Here is a 21,324-nt window from a genome sequence, read left to right as displayed (position 1 = left end):
AAGGCATCTGACAACGTACTTCTGTAGTTATTGCACTGTTCAGCAGCGTAGTATTTTATATAGGAAAGTACACTCAGGTTTTTTACGCGGATTTTGAAATTTACGCGGTTTTCATTTACACGGCCTGTATCCCCTGCGTGAAAAATCTGAGTGTAATTGCATCGGAAACAATCACATTCCCAGCAGAACTTTTTGTTTTCTAATTTCAAACACTTTTGTTTCGTACTGCACACAACGGAAAATTTTAAAACAGAACTTACCGTCCCAGCAGCAGTTGAAGCGGGTGTTCTTTTTCGATTCAAATTCAAGCCATGTCTTAAGCGTTACTGGACTTAAAATTGTTTTCCCAGTTTATCCAGTCAGAATATCTGTCCTACCCTATGTATTTAAAACACAGTTCTAATTGCGTTTTAAGGTATACAACAAATACGGTTGGGTATACTCATTTAAATTTTAAAATAAATCTGTTTTAAATTATGAAACAAACCGCTGTACTGAAGATATAATTATGTCAGTCCTATTACCACATAAAACACCTATATAACACAAAACGCTGCAGAATTGGTTTAATAATACAATGTTTACACTACAGAGTTATAACACGTTTTAATAATTAGCAACAAGAAAAATGTCACCAAGATAGCATAAAAACCCGTTTTAACTGGTAGTGCGAACGTTGCATAACAATGTAATTTATCAAATAATTTCATTTTTCCACCACTAATCGATCAAGAAATACTTACACTTAAGATTGTTTACTTAAGTTCATTAGTACATTATTGAAAATTTAAATGGAAAATGAAATTTCATATTTTATGGAGAATCTGTATATTTCCGTTGGCGGGCGTGGGTTTCCTCATCACAGCTCTCAATATGGAACTTTTCTTTTGAATATATTTTCTGGACAGACCAGCCTATTTTTACTAGATAGATCAGCCAAATAATGCCAATCACCTAGTGAGATACTTGATTAATTAATAGATTACCGTTAAAAGACCTTCAATAAATTATGTTTTAATGGGGAGGGTATATAGCAAATTGTAACATATGAAAACAGGCGAGTGAACAGGAACGTGTGTCGATATGTGTGATAGATAAAAAAGCTATATTTTTAGTGTCACCGTGGTCGTGTCCTGTACACAACCCTTTAATTTTTTTGTTTTTTGTTGGTGATTTATTCATTTCAAATATATTTGTAGTTGGGACTGTGGCCACATTTGCAATTATGGCACCACTGACATATGAGCAAGCGTATGGAGGATAGACCACTAGTGAATAATTGTTCTTAAACTTGAGGGGTAACCACCCATATTGATGGTGGTTTTATGTGTTTTGTGGTAACCGGAAGCCGCTATCTTGAATTTCAAAATGACGCCAATCATCAATTTTCACTTTCTACTAATTACTACCTTTCAAATGACCCTCATATTGATGGTGGTTTTCAGTGTTTTGTGGTAACCGGAAGCCGCCATCTTGGATTTGAAAATGGCACCAATCAACGATTTTTATCTTCTACTAATTACTACCTTTCAAATGACACCCACATTGATGGTGGTTTTCAGTGTTTTATGGTAACAGGAAGCCGCCATCTTGCATTTCAAAATGGCGCCAATCATCAATTTTCGCCTTCTAACAATTACTACCTTTCAAATGACCCTCATATTGATGGTGGTTTTAAGTGTTTTGCGGTAACATGAAGCCGCCATCTTGGATTTCAAAATGGCGCCAATAATTAATTTTCACTTTCTACTAATTACTACCTTTCAAATGACCCTCATATTGATGGTGGCTTTCAGTGTTTTGTGGTAACCAAAAGCCGCCATCTTGGATTTCAAAATGGCACTAATCGATTTTTACCTTCTACTAATTACTACCTTTCAAATGACACCCATATTGATGGAGATTTTTAATGTTTTGTTGTAACCGGAAACCGCCATCTTGGATTTCAAAATGGCGCCAATCATCAATTTTTGCCTTCTACTAATTACTACCTTTCAAACGACACCCATATTGATGGTGGTTTTCAGTGTTTTATTGTAACAGGAAGCCGCCATCTTGGATTTCAAAATGGCACCAATCATCAATTTTCGCCTTCAACTAATCAATACCTTTCAAATGACACCCATATTTATGGTAGTTTCAAGTGTTTTGTGGTAACCGGAAGCCGCCATCTTGGATTTCAAAATGGCGCCAATCATCAATTTTCAGCTTCTACGAATGGCTACTTTTCAAATGATACCCATATTGATGGTTGTTCTTAGTGCGAATGCCAAGCATCCTTATAATATATATTGGAAGCCTTAATTTTGGGTTATCCGAACGTTACAGAAATTTTGGGTTATCCGCTCGTTATAAATTTTGGGTTATGCGCTCAGTACTCAAACTTTGGGTTATCCGCTCTTTACTCAAATTTTGGGTTATCCGCTCTGTACTCAAATTTTGGGTTATCCGCTCAGTACTCAAATGTTGAGTTATCCGCTCGTTACTCAAATTTTGGGTTATTTCATCGTTACTTAAACTTTGGGTTACCCGCTCCGTACCCAACGCTTGGGTTATCTGTAACCCAAACTTTGGGTAGTCCTCACACTACCCAAAATTTAAGTTCAAAGCTTGTTACCCAAAAGTGAGGAGATGCACTTTAGTCCATTTTGGGTAGGATTCTACCCAAAATTAGGTAACGGCTGGTAAGCGTGTAGGTTTTACCTAGTTTTTCTTTAAAAACATTTCAATAAAGGAATGATTTTGATTGCCATTTTTTCAATACATGTATACTGGAAGTTGAAAGTACTGTCGAAAATTGTCAAAATCATTCTATTTCAATTATTAACAAATGTAATATGCAATATGATAATTATTTTTCATCTTTTGAGATTCTAAACTAGATCTGGAATAAGTATGAATTTTTTTTTTGAAGTGCTGGCTGACTAAATAGAAAAGAAATAAAAATTATTCCTTTCATCTAAAATTGAAATCATCAATCAATTACCAACAATCCTTAAATAGCTTTAGCTATTTCGTCGCATTTAAGAGTGCAGTTTATAAAATATAACATTATGAGAAACATAACTCTATATTATATTTACGGGTGAATTACTGGCATACGGAGTATTTCAACAATTTAATTCCATACCATCATCCGTCGGTCGGTGAAACAAAACGTTTGAAATATTCTATGTTGTATTTTACGATGAAGCAGTTTAATTCAACAATGAGATTAGTTGAATTCCAGTAGTTTGTGTCTTGGCTGTGAAGGTAGTGTAATGGCATATGCAATTGTGTCTGGACTAAAACAAGCGTTACAAACGTTTCAAGCTTTAGCTCAGGTAGGCTTTTTAAGTTTTATGCTAGGCTGAAACGTTCATGTCCAGACTGAAACTGACAGCATCAAACCAACAACGCTGGATTATTGCTTTCAACAAAAATTTAGTTCGCGCAAATATTAACTAGGCGAAACCAAAAACTCAACTAATTTTTAGTTGAAATTGTGATGAATCGGTTTTCCGTGTTGATTAGAACCCTGTAGTTCAGACACGCAGGGATGACTTTGCACTTTATACACTTCAGCAAAAACTTCATGCAATTGCTAGCTTTCGTAATTCTAATTGATGCCTTCTAGTACTGTTGCATCAGCTTTCTGCTATCGCACAGAGGCGTATCTAACTTCAAATCCTGGCCAAAATAGAAAAAATATTGTTTTTGTTTATTTGTCCATATTTTCAGCTTCAGTTCTTCTAAACATACTCTATCGTTTTGCTTAAAAAGAAAAGCGTTTTCGTTTTATAATTTTTGTATGTAATAATTTGAAATCAGTGATTTTTTTACAACTATTATTAGCTTGAAAGCCATTATTCCTAAATTTTTCAGATTGCTCAAAAACTGATTACCCAAAGTCAATATATAAATCAAAATCGTGCTTTTCATAGCAAACTTCAGCAACTCCAATCAATTGGGGTCGATTTTAGCTTTTCTTTGTCATTTTTGGGTAGGTTTTATAAAACTGCTCATTTTTTTCAATTTTCCACATATTCTTTAGTAAAAAAAGTACCTTGTCGGGCAATGTCTAATCAATGTCTAATATATATATATATATATATATATATATATATATATATATATATATATATATATATATATATATATATATATATATATATATATATATATATATATATATATATATATATATATATATATATATATTAGAGCGGGTTAAATTTTTGGTCAATTGGTGGCGCCCCTTAGCGATGTTCTACGGATTATTTTAAGCAATTTTCGCCAAGAAACCATAGGTCTATCTTGAATTTTGAGCCCCCGGATTTTCAAAAGTAGGTTTTTTTTAAATACAACAAAATTTGGCTTTTTAAATAAAAATTTGGCAGTATTTTTATGTGTCCTTAAGGCATTTTGGGGGTCAAGGTATTCTTTTTCGATGTTAATTGTTACCTTTGAGTGCAGCCAGCGGAGGTTTTCTGTATATTTTGCCATTTTTTCACTTCGAGAACAATGACGAATTTCTTCGGAAGATTGAGAACCATTCAATTTTATCTTATTGCAATCCAAATTTTGAAGTAGAATACTTATAACGTTTCAATATAGCGGCCCCGTTTCAAAATTTTCTGCCGGAATTTTACACGGTTTTTTAAACGTGAATATCTGCCGTTGTACTGAATGGAAAAATAAGCTATCTGATTGGAAATATGTACAACAATTTTGTATCCAATTCAGTAGCATGTACAATTATTAAAAATAGCGGAAATAATGGATTTTATGAAAGTAGTAATTATCTGATCCATGATTGGTCGGTACAATTCGCTTAAAAAGAAAGCGTTGCTGGGACTGCCTCTTTTTCATCGAATGAACTGCGACTCGTATAAAAAGGGAACACAAGAAAAATTCGTTAGTTTGTGTTCTGACGTTGTAAGTGTAGCAGCTGCTGCGTTTCATGTCACCTCACATTCTTTGATGGTAGGTAATAGATACCATGACTGTCACCAGGCGCTGAAAGCATTTCATTCTAATCATGAAATGATGTGCCAGTTTCAAGCATACACGGAAGATACAATGATGACACACCACAGAAAAAGCAGAAAGTTCTTTTTTTCAAAGCTGAATAAATGGATTGGCGATGGGGTGGTTTAGTGCGAGAACCGCGCTCTCTTGTTCTTTAAATTATATGTGGCGTCAGGTGCGTGTATAGATAACTTCAACACGGCGCGCGTTACAGAGTGCACCGTGGTGAATTTATTTGTGTGTTTCCTCTGGCAAGCCGTAGTGCGTACTGGTTGTTTCGTTGTGTAAAGGAGATGGCTTATTGGATGCTGATATTATGATTTTTTTGTTGATGATTTGATACGAGTTACTTCGGAAAGTTTATTTACGAGTTTATAGAGCATTTTAGACTACCAGGAGAAACTTAAAATACTTGGTCCTCGGAGCAAACGGAGGAAAAGTTTTACGTATCATCACACTATAAACACATTATTGTGAAAACTCCACTCTAAGATACCTGCTTGGTTAAGGTTCGAGCATATTATTATTTATGACAACATGGGGTAAAACGCGCCTCCTAAGGAAATATGATCATACACACCAAAAAATTATGAATTTTATCATTGACGTAATTGCCAACATGACACAATTTAACAACCCGTAATTCTCGAAATGACGAAACATTACCGTGTTCCGTTTAATTTTACATGAAACATATACTTTACATGCGCAATGACATAAAATTACACTTACTGCCATTGAAAACAAACGCCATATGTTGAGTAAAATTACACGATTTACAAAAATCAACGTCATGTAAAATTAAAACCAAACGTAAAACTAAGTCATTTTTGATGCTCGTATATGTCAGGGTCAGGAGACGTAAATTTACAAGATTTTTTCTAGGTGTGTAGTTTAGCTGTAGAACATTAATTGGGAGACCTTAATAAATATCATTCAACCAACATTTCCCCCTGTAATCGCAATCATAACGCTTTGAAAAATGTTCAAAATTTTAATAATTCACGACAACAACGGGACAAAAAGCTCGTTGGACTACCACGTAATTTTGTTTTTTGTCGAAATTTCACAAAAGTGTAGTTTTAAATCGTCTTAGGTTATGCAATTATTAGGTTTTCAAAACAATTGTTCTTTTTTAGATTAGAAAGTTGGGTAGGTAATGTCAACGACATTACCGAAATGAAGTAGCATACATTTTAAGTTGTTAAAACGAATGCTGCAATTTTTACTAATTTCTGAAAGGTTTTATTAAAATAAGTTATTTCGGTATTTCTAATGGAAATAGCGAAATAACGGTACAATTATATACGATTCTCTACTGTTGCCAAATGAATTGTTTCACTCTCATTAAATGCTATTTTCAGGGTTACCATATAAGGATAAATGTGTTGGAATATTTTAGGTTTCGATGTACGTGTACCGATATTTCGGTATTTCCATTAGAAATAACGAAATAGCTGGTTTTAATATAACCTATCAGAAGATAGTCAAAATTGTAGCATTCGCATTAACAGCCTAAAGTGTATTCTACTTCACTCCGGTCATGTCTCTGACATTACCCTGTAACGAGTACGTTAATTGTAAATAATTAAATGTATATAGATTTGTAAATATTAGTACGTATGCGTAAATTTTTACTTTTCTAAATTATGCATGATATCCATATCATTAATTTAAACCATGGAGAAATGTTCGCAAAATCGAGTTGCTACGGTAGCGCGAGAGAGACTTCATCAAGAGACTTGCTATAATACGAACTTGATGAGTGCCCGCAGTTCATCGCAAGTGCCCATTACTAATTTGCTGGTCTAGCGATGCCGCCGGTGAGGGGAGGGATCGGGCTGCCGAAAGAGGCCATCGACCCTTGGTCAATTTCACGAATATTTGCACTGTTGGGAGAGCGTTTTGTTTCACTCTAATGTTTGGACAGGCAGCGGCCGTGCATGATAGATGCCGTCCGCAGAAATGAGATGCGGTCATGAAACTGGGGAAGTTCAGGATGATCAATATGATATTAGAAATGTATCTATTGTCCACTTCGTGGAAATTGCGTCAGATCCGCTGACGAAGATCTCCAAATAGCGGTTATTCTGAGGATTCCCAGAGCCCAATAAACCACTTTGATCGTTTCAGTGGAAGAGGCAAGAGTGGTTCAAATTTGTTCGCGCCGTGATGTGTTTAGTGTGGTAAATTGACTCGACTTTAATTGTTTCACCAAATTGCTAATAAGTTTCCCTCCCCAATAGAAAAGCATTGCAAAGTATAGCAATAAGTAGCTTGGCGATTCTATTGTGTGTGCTGTTAGAAAAATATAAGGAAACCCGTAATTTTTGGTTACCACCAAATGTGCGCGTGCTGATTTGTCCACGTGCGACGGCAATTTACTTCACAGGTTCGTGGCAGCCGTCACACTTCTTCGTTAGTGACCGCTCTTGACCCCACGATTCGGCTCAAGGTTGGTCCCGGCGGTACACGTGGCCGGAAGAAGGCGGCGTCCGTCAAATCGCGCCTTGGCAGGACCGTTCGAAGACAGCAAGTGCAACATCAACAGCAATCTACACTTTCCGGTGACGACCGAAAGTTTCGACGGAAGTACCCCGTCTGCGTAAGTTCCACGAATCGGCGGAGGAGACCATCGTCGTCAGTCCAGTCCGATCAAGGGTGATCGCACGTGGTGTCATCAGTAGCAACAGCAGCAGAAGGAATCGTCGTCTCCCGCCATCATGTCCACGTAAATCCTAGGTCGTGAGTAGAGTGAAATATATGTTGTGATTGTCCATGCGCATGGGGTCACATTAGACGGCCTTACCCTACCATCAGATTTGCCAGCCGTGGCTCGCAGTGAACTTGCAAACTAAATAGCACCGCACGATATCAAACAATACCCACGCCGAGAGCACGCACAATGTGCTCTGTATATCGCCACACTAGAGGATAGGGAAACCGAGAGGGATAGAGAGGAAAATGCGTCGAGCTAGGCTTGAATAGAGAAAACCGAAGAATGGGAATAAAATCGCAACTGTAAATAGGATTAAATGTATTAATGAAGTGAAAAGTTCTGTTCTGTGTTAAATGAGGTTTCCCGTACGGTAGATGTAGTAATTGTGATTTGGTGAAGTCTTTGGGGTCTAGTTTATTTCGGTCAGTATTCTTTTCTCGTCTTTTTTGTCTTTTGCTGGGGAGGTTGGCCCCGATACCAACCGGAACCACTCTCGAATCGAACGCTGGTTCGTCAATTGGTTGGATTGGACTCTGCCAGTGATGAAAAACCCCCGCGAACAGAATCTTTGCTTCGGAACTAGTTTGTATTGATCATTTCGGATATTTCTCGGGTTTATTATACGCGCGGCTCGGACGGTTGTGATCAGCTAGCTTGCTTCCTTCCTACATTGAGGAAAACCAGAACCTTCTCCTGAAGGCTCTCACAAGGCCGGGCAGCTCTAAACCAGGTGGGTGGTCTCTCAAGTGAGAGTGGCGCATAAACCACCCACTTACTTATCTAGGAAGCTCGTTAGGCTGGTCAGTTACAACCCACCCATCTTTTTATTAGCTCAAAATGTTCTGCGTTGAAAATTAGTTACACCTATATTATCCATCTTACAAGTAGGCACACCTATGTTCTTCGTCTTGAAATTGAATAAAATTTTAAGACATGAAATCGCTTTTCCTTTTTTACATTTCTTATAAATGAAATGTATAGAATTCGCTTTTTACTCACTAAATGAAACAAAAATGTCTGTATGTGTACTATAACTAGGAATAAGTCCAAAAACATAAATCTATTATTAACGCCAAAACGGCTAATTTAAGGTTTACAGCATCTTTGGAGAATTTGATGAATGAAATATGCCCTTTCTTTTGATATTGTGGTTTTGCTGAATAATCCCCCTAAAACTGAGATATTTTCATAAATATTCTTTTAAGTGATTGTATTGAAATGATGCCTTCATCAAATTTTTAGCTCTTACTTTTGCGAATAACTTTACTGAAGACCCCAAATATTTATCTTGAATATTTTAAAAGGTATGGCTTGTTGTTTGTGGATTACCTTGTGTCGCCTATTTATTTTTTCAATATAGTTATAATCCATTTTATTTATTGTCTATTTATTTATTTATTGTCGTCAAACAAGAGTAGACCCCATATTCTCGGCGCTCTTTTAGTGTTTGGATGTTAATGAGCATACAGCGAGCTTTATAAGATGGGAGAGGAAGTCGTGTCCAACCTATTTTGCGAAGTGCAAACAATAAAAATTGCCTTTGTACTGATTCTATTCTTTCTTCATGTGTGATTGAGAAAGGTGACCAAACTATGCTACAATATTCCAGTATTGACCTTACATACGAGATGTGTAATGTTTTAATTGTATATGGATCATTAAAATTGTAACTAAAACGCTTTATAAATCCAAGCATGTTATTTGCTCTATTGATGATTGTGTTGTAATGGTCAATGAATGTTAATTTTGAATCCAGAATGACTCCCAAATCTTTAACTCTTTCGCACTTTTGTACCACTTGATTTCCTAGAGTGATTGAAATGTCAGGTGTATTTCGTTTCCTACTAAAAGTTATTGCATTACATTTTTTTACGTTTAGTTGCAAAAGGCTTTTGTTACACCAGAGGTAAAACATATGTATTTCTTCCTGTAATATCTTTATGTCTTGTTCGTTCCTAATTTCTAAAAAGAGTTTCATGTCGTCGGCATAGATATGAACTTTTATGTTTTTGAGAATGAATGATATGTCGTTTACGAATAAAATAAACAAAAGAGGGCCTAGATGGGAGCCTTGAGGAACTCCTGATGTGACTTGAATGGGATTCGATTTCTTCCCTTTAAATGTAACTATTTGTTGACGGTTAGTTAAATATGATTCGAGCCATTTGAGAAGACCTGATTCAATTCCTAATTTTTTCAGTTTGAATAATAGCAAGGGTATGTCGATACGATCAAATGCCTTGCTAAAGTCTGTGTAAAGAGCTTCAATGTAGTTTCTATTCTCCATTGCAATCAATGAGTAGTTGACGAATTCTAGTAAATTTGTATTAGTTGAACGTCTATTGAAGAACCCATGCTGCATGTTAGTAATTCTGTTTTTGATTTGATTGAATAGTTTTTCGTTAACGATTGCTTCAAAGAGTTTAGGCATACATGACATAATGGCAATTCCACGGTAGTTACATATGTCAGATTTTTTGCCACTTTTAAAAAATGGGTACCAGGTACGAGCTTTTCCATAAATTGGGGAAAATGCCAGATTCAAGCGACATGTTAAAATGCCAAAACAGAGGAGCTGTGAGTTCCAACGCTAAGTTCTTCATAAATACGGGTGGAATCCCGTCAGGTCCAGAACCTTTGGAGGCATCTAGTTTGTTTAGAGCCTCCATAATATCTTGCACACTGACATGATTGACGCCAATGTCTGTGGTGAATTCTGGGAAGAAACCGAAATATTCGCGATCACGATCTTCTTCAGAAAATGTGGTATAGATGTCTTGAAAGAAGGTTGCGAAAAGATTGCAGATTTGTTCCGCGTTGACACTGACATTTTCTTTAAGTTTCATTTTTGAAGGGAAGTTTTCCGATTTTAAATTATTTTTAACATGATTAAAGAATTTTTTTGGGCAAGATTTTATTTGAAGTTCGGTTTTTGAGTTATACTCTTCAAATGCTATTTTAATGCATAGGTTTAGTTGATCGCAAATGTCCAAATAGTTAAAATGTTCCTTTCATTTCTGATTTTTTTATACTTTTTGTGGGCCTTTTGTTTACGATTTTTTAAATTTTTAATTTGCTCGTTATACCAAACTGGATATTTTGTGTTGCCTTGTCGCCTAATTTTTTTCAGTGATACTTGTTCAACTATTATATCAAACAATTTTGTGTAAAAGACGTCTACTGAATTTTCGATACTTGTTTCATTTCTAAACAACGTTTGCCAATCTATACTGCTTAGTCTTTGTTTTATGTTGTCAAAATTTGCCAATTGAAATTGAAAGGCCTCTTCGTACTCGCAGTCATCGGGTCTTTTGTTATCATGTACAAATACAGAAAACTCAATTGCTGTATGAAACGCTTCATTTTTCCATAGTGGAGTTAATGATTCGGTGACACAGAAGTCTTCAAGAATGTTTGTGAATAATAAATTTAAATAACAGTTTTGATGATTTCTAACATGATTAATTTGGTTAAGTCCTAAACTTGCAGTTTTGTCAAATATGGCCTGCAGAGTTTCGTTATCCCCAACGACTGTAAGTAGAATGCTTTCATTTTCAGTGTCTGGAAAGAAGTCAATGCTTCGTTGATTGAAGTCACCATAAATATGAACTTTTACCTCTGGGGGGAGCTTGGTTATGTCTTCGGCAATAAGAAAAAACTTTTCAAATGTATCTTTGCGGGCATTATTTGGGGGGAAGTACACAGAGGCAAATATATGTGTTTCACCTGCCAGATGGGTTTTAACCCACACATGCTCAAATTCTTTAAATTTCCTTGTAGTAATGATTTCTGCATTAAATTTTGATGTAATTGCTATTAAAACTCCCCCTCCTGACTTCTTTTCAGACATATGAATGTCTCGGTCAGCTCTAAACACATTGTAGCTGTTCCCGAAAACTTCTTCACTTCTAACACTTTCGTCCCAACTAGTTTCTGTAGCCGAAATAATTGTATAGGAGCTACTTAAAATATCCTATTGAATTTCATTCATTTTCGATGCACTTTTCATTCTATTAAAATTTTGACAGTAAATTAAAATTTCTACTGACGATTCTACTTGAGGAGTCGAGATTACCTCTTTTTGTTGTCGTTCAAATGGCGTCGAAACTTGGCAAACTGCGGTGTCCTCGTCGTTTCCTTCTTCTAGGGAATGGTCAATGTCGTCGAAAACACGAATGTTGAGAATGGCACGCCTTACACAAAACTGTTGACGAGCGCTCCGATGTTGGATGCATTTGCATCGTCGACCGTGGTAAATCATCCACTGGATAGGGATTCAATGTCGGTCCTCTTTGAAACTGAATTGTTGGCCTATAGTTCGTGGGGGGTCCTGAGAAATGATCCTTTGCAGCTGCAAGAAGCATTCTATCCGGTGGCAGGAAACTATTGTTGTAGTGACTACTCGTATGGTTTTTGTTGTAGTGGGTGTTGCCGGCCCTAAATGTGATTCTGCGATTGATATTGCTCGTATGGTTACTATTAACTGGCTGTCGTGAGTGGCGCGCCGCTTGCTCTTGATCAGCTCGAGGAAAATTTGTGGTGCTTTTGTTTTTTCATTAACGTTATTATTATTATTTCGCCTCGATCTTTTTTTATGTCTTCTAGCCTTTTCGGCCTGTTTTTGCTGGTTCAGGTTTCTTAATTTGCGTGCATCGTAATCGCTCTAGTCTGCTTTCCATACTTTCCTTGTACCCAAAAAGCGCCAACCTGAGTTATCGATATTTTTGTCGTTATTTAATTCGGCTTCCAAACTGGGGCATGAATCAAGCGATGATGTAGCGTTTTGACTTGCCGTTATGTTTGATGGAAGCGCCTTAAGTTCATCGAGGATATCAATAGTTAGCGCAGAATTTGTGAAGTTTTGACTGGTGGATATGTTCGCTGACAGAGACTTAAGCTCGTCAAGAATATCAATCCCCAGCGTCGGGTTTGACGTCATAGTAATACTAGCCGCTGTGTCAAGAGACAGTTGATTAAGCTGGCTTATTTCATCATTCATGGTGCGCAGTTCAGCTGATAGCTCTGACGTTACCGTTTTCAGCGCGCTATAGACATTATTTTTCGTTGTCGTCATTGCTGTATCGAATAGCGAGGTAATGTGATTTTTAATGGCAACAACACTTCCAGTCAAACTGCTGTTTTTGTTTATTGTTATCAATTCTTGTTTTATTGTTGTAAGCAAAATTTCTAGGCCATCGATCGCTTCGTGAACTATGTTAGGCTTCTCCAGTTGAAACGCGAGCCGGTGCATTACTTCCGTATTGGCTTGCAGTTGTGATTCCAGAAGTTGTTGTTGTTCAATAAGCCCTTTGAACTCAATCTTGGCAATCAATTCATGATTCACAGCACGGTAATAGATACGAGTTGATGTCCACCCTCTTGTCCTTCTTCCGCAGTGATCCCCTCGGAACAGTCACTCTAATGCAAGCGGCGTGGAATTTTCTTGGGCAACCTATACACGTCCACATAACTGTATCGGCGGAAGTGTCGAAAGTGCAAATTTCGCAACTCATTATGATTGATGTACACACACGAAAAGCTGAATTAATAAAAAACTAAATGAAATATCGCGCATGGCACCTGGATCGAACGATAAACGCGTGCGAACTTGACGACGACTTGTTGTGAACTCAACTTTTTGCAACAAGCCAGATATTATTTCGATAAAAAGAGTTTCGTGTTTCATTTTTCTATAGACCACCGCTCGTAACAACCACCGAACAATTCCAAGTTGTATGGATGGAACTTGATCAATTATCGGTGCAAAAAACTTTATTTGCGAGAACCTTCTGACTTCTAATTTTCTAACTAATAACCATCGGATCGATCAGGAACATATCTCGGAAATGAGATTTCTCCGCCTAACTCTAGCAAGTTCTGCTCGATTTTCATGAAAATTTGATTTTTATTGCATTGTATGCATTATATAATTAGGTAAAATAAATGCCTTTTTTATTAACGACTTAGATCATTTAATTAGCAAAGTACTGGAAGGTGTGAAATATTTTTCAATATTAAGAGCCATAATACTCAAGGAAGAGCAAGGAGTTGAAGGAAGAAAGTTTAGAAAAGCGTGGAATAGGGTCATATGAGCAAGCTTAGGAAACTCTAAGCTTTCACACTTTCCAGTAACTTGCTAATTAAATGTCGTTACAATTTAAAAACCTGTTTTATCTTACTTAGTGGTGCAATTGTGCCTTTCTCATTTGTCCAAACTACGATTCTATGGATCAATATGTTCAATGCACTGCAGTGCACTGGTGGAAATGTTTATTACATATTGAGTACGATTTGCGCATAGTACATACAATGGATTAAAAGCCACGATTTTGAGATACTATGTGTCGACACTGAAACATTGCTTGAAACCAGCGGCGAATCAAGGAGGAAGATCCGTTAAGAAATTTTAAACTAGTTATAATTTTAAAGTAGCGACCCCTTACTGCATAATCCTACCTAGGCCTATACAAGCCAAAAAATTAGGATTAGGTTGACGATTTTTAGAGCGATTGCATAACCTTTCTATATGAGAAAGGCAAAAATGTGCCAGTCAAAAAAGTAATTTTTCGTCAAAAATTTATTTTGAGATTACATCAAATCTCAACGCGTCATGCATTTTAAAGTCATTTGGCATCCAAAATACAGATGCGATTTTAAAATATTCCCTCACTCCCCCATTGAGAATTTTTCATTTCAGCTTGTGTGGGAATTTGCTGTGTGGTCCCACTCTTCAACCCGTAACTTCGGAACCAGAAGTCCTTTATTTTTATTTGAAACTAAGTTTGTGCAAATCGGTCCAGCCATCTCTGAGAAACAGAGGTGACATTTTTTTCCACATACACACATACACATACACACATACATATAAGGGGAATCAGGAATCAGGAATCAGAATATATTGGCTCAAATGGCACGTTCCCCGTACATAGTCGGGGATTTGTGCCTTGCCGTGTGTTTTCATCATTTCCTGAGCGGAAGGAAAGGACAAGGAGGTGTGGGGAAGTAGACTTGGAAGGGTGGGAAAAACAGCACAAAACAAAAAATAAACAACAGGTAAATTAAACTCACAAGTAGTTCAACTTGCCTGCGAATAAGCCTAAAGCTCTTTACCACATTGGATAAGAAACTTTAGTATGTCTCTGAGTTTCAGTCGACCAAACATGGTTTCGTCTATATAAGGACGGCTGAAGACTCGTAATCGCAATTGCGCTAGCGCTGGGCAGTTGCATATCAGATGATATGAAGTTCCGTAGTCGGATCCACAAAGATCACATGAAAAAGACTCAGCGCGCTGAATAGTTGCCATGTGATAATTGAGTTTGCAGTGGCCGGTTAAAGCCCTGGTCAGCATGCCGCAGTGGAGCTTCGAAAAATGTAAGAGATTTTTCGAAACCACTGGGCATGGTTGTTCTAGAAACGCCTTTGTTTGGCGACACGTTTGTAGATTTCTCCAATAATTGCGGTGCTCGGACGAAGCCCAGGACCGTATTTTTTCCCTTATCCAACTTGTCGAAATTGGCAGCGCGGGCTCAGGACCAATGAAGTCAATCGCTGAACCTGCCCTGGCCAATTCGTCAGCCCATTCATTTCCAGTAATACCGCAATGTCCGGGCACCCAGACAAGGTAAATAGTGTTGACAATGCTTAGTTCTTCGATTTGGGTTCGGCACGCGATCACTAGCTTGGACCGGGATTTGTCTGAGCTAAGGGCCTTGATTGCAGCCTGACTATCGGAGCAGAAGTTTATAACTCTGCCGGACAAACTCAGTTGAAGGGGCGATTGCACCCCGCACATAATCGCAAAGATTTCTGCTTGGAATACAGTACAGTATCTACCTAGTGAGTGAGATTGTTCCAGTCTCATTTCACGACAGTAGACACCAGCACCAGCACGTCCCTCCATCAGAGAACCGTCAGTGTAACAAACCACTTGCGTTTGTTGTTGTCTTTCCATAAAGCCAGACAACCACTCCTCTCGAGAGGGAATCTTAACATGGAATGTCCTGTAAGGAAAACTACAAGTGAGTGTAATATCGCTGGGAGCAAGAATATCTTCACCCCATGTAACCATTTGTGACCACAATCGTGTATGACTGGTAGCAAGATCAACATGATTACTGTTCCAAAGCCCAGTAACCTGCAGTCTGTATGCACATGATAGTGCTTCTTGTTTTAAGTGTATGTGTAATGGTTTGATATTTAGAAGTGCCTCAAGAGCAGCAGTCGGAGTCGTGGTGAAAGCACCAGTCAACGCCATGAGCGCCATTCTTTGCAGATGGTTTAGCTTTGACTGGACTGTCACCACCTCTCCCCTCTGCCACCACACAAGGCATCCGTATGACAGTATTGGACGTACAATTGTCGTGTAAATCCAATAGATGTATTTAGGTTTGAGACCCCAGGTCTTTCCAAAAGTTCGTCTGCACTGCCCGAAGGCCATGCACGCTTTTTTGACTCTGAACTCAATGTGAGCAGACCAATTCAGTTTGGAATCCAATATGACTCCAACGTATTTGACTTGATCTGCACACAGCAGCTCAGAATCAAAGAACTGCAAGGGACGAACCCCGGTTGTTATTCGCTTCTTCGTGAAAAGAACCATTGAAGTTTTGCTTGGGTTAACTGATAGTTTAACTTGTCGACACCACTGTTCGACAGCTCTTAATGCCTGTTGCATCAAGTCAAAGATTGTTCCGATGCAAAATCCAGTAATTAGTATTTGGTAATCGTCAGCAAACCCGTAGGTTGGAAATCCAAGCTCATTGAGTTTCTTCAACAAGCCGTCAGCTACTAAGTTCCATAACAAAGGTGACAGAACGCCGCCCTGAGGACAACCGCAAATACTCAACTTCCGTATCTCAGCCTGTCGCAGTGACGAGCAAAGTATGCGGTTACTAAGCATTGCGTTTATCCAACCTGAGATACATGCAGGTATCCCATGACCGCGCGTCGCTTCCAGAATAGACTGGAAGGACACATTGTCAAAAGCACCCTCAATATCTAGGAATACACCCAAGCTAGATTGCTTGAGCGAGAAGGCTTTCTCAATGTTGTAAACAACATCGTGAAGCAGAGTGATCGTGGATTTCCCACACTGATATGCATGTTGCATTTTGTGCAGAGGATATTCAACTAAACTAACTAAAATCGGTGCAGCCATCTCTGAGAAACAGAGGTGACATTTTTTTCCACATACACACATACACATACACACATACATATAAGGGGGCATAATATATAACTCCGCTAGCGAATGACGGATCCCAATAGTAGCATGTCTGTAATAACATACGTACATGGAACTATTGAGAACCAGAGCTACAGGTCCAAAGCCCTGGTAAAGGAGGATGGTTGTGATGATCCGGGCCGAGATCACCACGTAAAGCAAGGTAGGGCATAACCCCAATTCCAAGGCGTGAAGCGACCCGTGCCGAGGGATGAGTGATCGAGGGGGTGAAAAAGATGCTCGATCGTTAACGGAGCCTGTGGGGTACCTGGGCAACCCCCACAGTAAGCGTCCCTTACCACGCTAATGCGGAGCTCTGGCGTGGCGGACATATATTTCTCGCGCTACTCGTGGGACTATACATGGAGATAAACAAAAATAAAAACAAACAGACGGAGGTGCCAAACCCCTTCGCAAGAGGTGGTTTGGCGAGGTCTCCCCCCGTGGGGAGAGTAGTGGAGCGATGAGTGCTGCATCCGAAAGCACCAGTGACCCCCCAGCGGCGGTTGGCAATAACCCTACCAATGCATCGGAGGGGCCAATATCTGCGATGCGCAAAGTAGCGAAGCAACTCGATTCTATAATCGACTTCGCTAGCGGAAAGCAGAATATAGCCAAGGAGTTGAAGTTGAGCCTCCTGGAGCTCCGGAAAGCTGTTCGTGTCGCAAGACAGGAACAGTAGGCATATGTTGAGAGGGTGGAATGTCGGGAGAGGCCCGACAGAGAAACCCAGACAGTGGCCTCCAATAGGGAGGAAAGAGAGAAGGTCGATAGAGGTTCACAGACAGTGGCCTTTACCTTCTACGGAGCAGCCACGTCGATCGGAGCGGCGACCGAGTTCCCCTCGAAGGGAAAAGGAAAGGGCAATCGCAAGACGGCATCGAATGAGAAGCGCCCTAGGAAGTCGCCAGGCGAGGGTGCCAAAACCGACACCACTCGGCGTGCAACCGTCAAGGTCAAACGCCGCCTGGGTGAGGTAAGCGAGGGCGAGAGTGACCTCGCTGTGGAGAGCGATGGTACCAGCAACCCGGCACGACCGGGGCAGGGGGGCCCAAACCCCTGGACGCTGGTCACCAAGAAAAAGCCGGCACCGAAACCGGAGGTACCGCGGCCTGCGAGGAAGGCCAAGGACAGAGGCGAAGCCTTGTGGTTAAAAACCGACAAGGACAAATACGCCGATGTCCTTAAATCGATGAAGGCGGCCGAAAGTCTCTCGGCCCTTGGGCAGGATGTGCGTAGCGTAAGACGCACCAACACGGGAGAGATGCTCCTGGTGCTGAAGCGAGGCGCACAATCAAGTGCAGTATATAAGGCCTTGGCCCAAGAGGTCCTTGGTGAGGGCGCCCAAATCAGGTCGCTAGGTGCGGAAACAACTCTCCAGTGCAAGCACTTGGACGAGTTCACGACCGCAGAAGACGTCGTCGCAGCCGTCAAGGAGCACTGCGGCGTCACAATCGAGCGGGCCTCTGTGCGATTGAGAGACGGACCCTCTGGCACCCAAGTAGCCTACCTCAGGCTACTGAATGCGGATGCCAAAAAGGTAACCGAGAAAGGGAAGCTGAAGATCGGCTGGTCGGTATGCCCTATTAGTATACCCCAGCCGCCTTCAGTGGATAGGTGCTATCGGTGCCTCGAATCCGGCCATAAAGCATACGAATGCAAAGGCATAGATAGGAGCAAGCTATGTCGTCGCTGCGGCGAGGAGGGACATAAAGAGCGGGGGTGCACTAAGGCATATAAGTGCCTTATCTGCACCGCTAAGAAGCAAGCCCATAAACATGCTATGGGCGGACCTTCGTGTCCCTTCGGCGAGTTAAATAAGAAGAAGCCGAGAGAGTCACACAGCTAAATCTTAACCATTGTGCAGCAGCCCAACAGCTGCTGTGGCAGTCGGTCTCGGAGTCGAGGACAGATGTCGCCCTCTTATGAGACCCGTACAGCATCCCTGCCGGCAACGGCAATTGGGTGTCAGACGGGTCTGGAATGGTGGCAATCTGTACAACGGGATGGTTCCCGGTTCAAGAGGTAATACACCCCTCCGCCGAGGGTGTGGCGATTGCCAAGATCAATGGTGTGTTCTATTGCAGCTGCTACGCCCCACCAAGGTGGCCAATAGAACAGTTCTACCAGATGATCGACAGGCTCTCGTCGGACCTCGTGGGCCGGAAACCGGTAGTAATAGCGGGAGACTTTAACGCTTGGGCAGTGGAGTGGGGCAGCCGCTGTACAAATAGCAGGGGTCAAGCGCTAATGGAAGCGTTTGCGAAACTCGATACTGTGCTAGCTAATGATGGCTCCGCTAGTACATTCCGTAGAAACGGAGTGGAGGCGTGGATTGATTTGACCTTTGCCAGCCCGAGTCTGGCTCCAGGCATGGAATGGAGGGTAGACGAAGGCTACACCCATAGCGATCACTTAGCAATCCGCTTTAAGATCAACTATGGTGTGCAGCATCCGAGGGCGGGAGATCCCTGTCAGGTACGCGGGTGGAAGTCCAATCACTTCGACAGCGAAGCTTTCACCGCGGCCCTGGGACTGGAGGCCAACACCGACAGTCTAAGCGGGGATGCGCTGGTAGCTGTTCTATCACGCGCGTGCGACGCCACTATGCCGAGAAAAACACTGCCAAGAAACGGTAGATGCCCGGTATACTGGTGGAGTGCCGAGATTGCAGCTCTACGGTCAGCCTGTCTCAGAGCTAGACGTAGGATGCAAAGAGCTCGCACCGAGGATGCAAGAGAGAACCGCCGTGAAGTGTTTCGAGCTGCGAAACTAGCCCTTAACAAGGCTATTAAAAGCAGCAAGAGAGCGTGTTTCGACAACCTGTGTGAGAGTGCCAACGCGAATCCGTGGGGTGACGCCTACCGGATTGTGATGGCCAAGACCAAAGGGGGCTCCCCACCCCCAGAACGGTCTCCGGACCGGTTGGCAACGATTATCGAAGTACTCTTCCCGTCTCGAGCCACAAGCCCCTGGCCACCTGCACTACGAGACAGTGCGGGCACGGTCGAAATGGTGGCTCCAGTGACGAATGAAGAACTACTCGCAGTGGCTAAATCCCTAGCAATGAACAAAGCTCCAGGGCCGGATGGAGTTCCAAACAACGCTCTCAAGGCAGCGATCATAGCGAACCCGAACATGTTCAGGCTAGCTATGCAGAGATGCCTTGACGAGTGCCGTTTCCCCGATAGATGGAAAAGGCAGAAACTGGTGCTGTTGCCGAAGCCCGGGAAGCCGCCAGGCGACCCATCGGCGTAGAGACCAATCTGTCTGATAGACACGACTGGAAAACTGCTTGAGAGGATCATCCTCAACAGGCTCACCCCGTACGCGGAAGGTACGGACGGTCTGTCAAGCAACCAGTTTGGCTTTCGGAAGGGTAAGTCCACAGTGGACGCTCTCAACTCAGTGATAAATACTGCCGAGATAGCGATCCAACGAAAAAGGCGAGATATTCGATACTGTGCGTTAGTGACACTTGACGTGAAGAACGCATTTAACAGCGCAAGCTGGGATGCCATCGCGCTCTCGTTACACCGGCTTAGCCTACCGGTGGGTCTGTACCGGATCCTGGAAAGTTACTTCCAAAACCGCGTACTGATATACGAGACCGATGCCGGTCAGAAAAGGGTTCCGATTACCGCCGGAGTCCCGCAGGGCTCGATCCTAGGCCCGGTGCTATGGAACCTCATGTATGACGGGGTTCTGAGACTGAAGTTCCCTCCTGGGGTCAAGATCGTCGGCTTTGCCGACGACGTAACCTTGGAGGTCTACGGGGAGTCAATTCCTGAGGTAGAACTAACCGCAGAACACGCGATTAGCACGGTGGAGGAATGGATGAGCGCGAGAGGCCTGGAGCTCGCTCATCATAAGACGGAGGTAGTTATCGTCAACAACCGCAAGTCGGCACAACATGCAGTTATCCATGTGGGAGAAGTCGCGATCACTACACAGCGAAGTCTGAAGTCTCTCGGAGTCATTATAGACGACAAGCTGACCTTCGGCAGCCATGTCGACTATACGTGCAAGAGAGCGTTGACTGCTGTTGCGGCACTATCGAGAATGATGTCCAACAGCTCAAAGGTGTGCGCCAGTAGACGTAGGTTACTGGCAGGCGTTGCCGTATCTATCCTCAGGTACGGCGGCCCGTCATGGTCAAGAGCACTGAGGGTAACCAGTTACCTACAGAAACTGGAGAGCACCTACCGCGTGATGTGCCTCAGAGTGATATCTGCCTACCGCACGGTATCACACGATGCATCCTGCGTGATAGCGAGCATGATGCCAGTCGGGCTGGTCATTCGGGAAGATGAGGAGTGCTTTGAGCTACGTGGAAATAGGGGAGCCCGCGAGCGCACCAGGGTGACCT

General features: G+C 41.4%; 1 protein-coding gene across 1 annotated transcript in view; it reads left to right on the top strand.

Moving 5' to 3' along the window:
* Positions 1-21,324, top strand: part of LOC131690236 (glutathione hydrolase 1 proenzyme-like) — a 679,522-nt gene that overhangs the window by 637,869 nt on the left and 20,329 nt on the right. The gene's annotated exons all lie outside the window — the stretch shown is intronic.

This window comes from Topomyia yanbarensis, chromosome 1, assembly GCF_030247195.1.
Source record: "Topomyia yanbarensis strain Yona2022 chromosome 1, ASM3024719v1, whole genome shotgun sequence".
In the NCBI taxonomy this organism is placed as follows: Eukaryota; Metazoa; Arthropoda; class Insecta; order Diptera; family Culicidae; genus Topomyia; species Topomyia yanbarensis.
Note: the sequence above shows the minus strand (reverse complement) of the source record. Positions and strands in the feature narration are given on the sequence as shown.